We start from the raw sequence: 1,664 nt of genomic DNA, 5'->3' as shown, positions 1-1,664 counted from the left end.
TCGGACTGGATCCCGGCAAGGTCGGGAAAGTGTCGCCGACCCGTACCGGCTGCCGCCCCGTCGGTCAGCGGCAGCGTATCGGGGACAACTTCGGGAAGGAAAGTCCGATCCGGGCGGGGTCAACTGCCACCGAACGGAGTGGCGGGCCCGCACAGAGCAGTACCTGTCTTGTGTAGCTGCCCCTTTCCCCGGCCGAGGTACAGCCGTTGGCTGGAGACCGCTTTCCGACTGCTGAGCCGGAGCCGCGGGGGCCCACCTTGAGGCGCCGGCTGTCCTAGCAAGCCAGGGGCAAGGGGCATCCAGTGGTACCGGAACGGAGTCGGTCCGACACCGGGAAGCCGGGTGCCCGTCGCTCCGAATGGAGCCCGGTGTTTTCGTGCGTGTAACTGGGCGGGCGTTTGGACCCGGTTGTCCGGGAGCGGGTCCCCAACGGCGGGAGATTGCCTGGGTTTGGCCGGCCGGCAGTCGAACGCCTCTGGCTCCGAACTCCCGTGTCCGATTTCGGTCTGGGAGGGCTCGTTGGAAAGCCCCGACGCTGGCGCACAATATATTATCGGACTGGACCCCGGCAAGTTCGGGGAAGTGTCGCAGTCCCGTTCCGGCTGCCGCCCCGTCGGTCAGCGGCAGCTTATCGGGGATAACTTCGGGACGGAAAGTCCGATCCGGTCGGGGTGAACTGCGACTGAACGGGGTGGCGGGGCCGCACAGACCAGTAGCGGGCTTGTGTAGCTGCCTCTTGGCCCGGCCGAGGTACAGCCGTTGGCTGGAGACCGCTTTCCGACTGCTGAGCCGGTGCCGCGGGGATCCACCTTGACGCGCCGGCTGTACTAGCAAGCCAGGGGCAAGGGGCATCCAGTGGTACCGGAACGGAGTCGGTCCGACACCGGGAAGCCGGGTGCCCGTCTCTCCGAATCGAGCCCGGTGTTTTCGTGCGTGTAACTGGGCGGGCGTTTGGACCCGGTTGTCCGGGAGCGTGTCCGCAACGGCGGGAGGTTGCCTGAGTTTGGCCGGCCGGCAGTCGAACGCCTTTCGCTCCGGAATCCCGTGTCCGATTTCGGTCAGGGAGGGCTCGTTGGAAAGCCCCGGCGCTCGCGCACACTATATTGTCGGACTGGATCCCGGCAAGTTCGGGAAAGTGTCGCCGACCCGTACCGGCTGCCGCCCCGTCGGTCAGCGGCAGCTTATCGGGGATAACTTCGGGAAGGAAAGTCCGATCCGGGCGGGGTCAACTGCCACTGAACGGGGTGGCGGGCCCGCACAGACCAGTACCTGGCTTGTGTAGCTGCCCCTTTCCCCGGCCGAGGTGCAGCTGTTGGCTGGAGACCGCTTTCCGACTGCTGAGCCGGAGTCGCGGGGGCGCACCTTGACGCACCGGCTGTCCTAGCAAGCCAGTGGCAAGGGGCATCCAGTGGTACCGGAAGGGTGTCGGTCCGACACCGGGAAGCCGGGTGCCCGTCGCTCCGAATCGAGCCCGGTGTTTTCGTGCGTGTAACGGGGCGGCCGTTTGGACCCGGGTGTCCGGGAGCGGGTCCGCAACGGCGGGAGCTTGCCTGAGTTTGGCCGGCCGGCAGTCGAACGCCTTTCGCTCCGGACTCCCTTGTCCGATTTCGGCCAGGGAGGGCTCGTTGGAAAGCCCCGGCGTTGGCGCACACTATATTATCGGA

The sequence above is a fragment of the Somniosus microcephalus genome, unplaced genomic scaffold (assembly GCF_052327205.1).
Source record: "Somniosus microcephalus isolate GS21.2 unplaced genomic scaffold, FLI_Smic_1.0 unresolved_chr6, whole genome shotgun sequence".
Taxonomy (NCBI): Eukaryota; Metazoa; Chordata; class Chondrichthyes; order Squaliformes; family Somniosidae; genus Somniosus; species Somniosus microcephalus.
Note: the sequence above shows the minus strand (reverse complement) of the source record.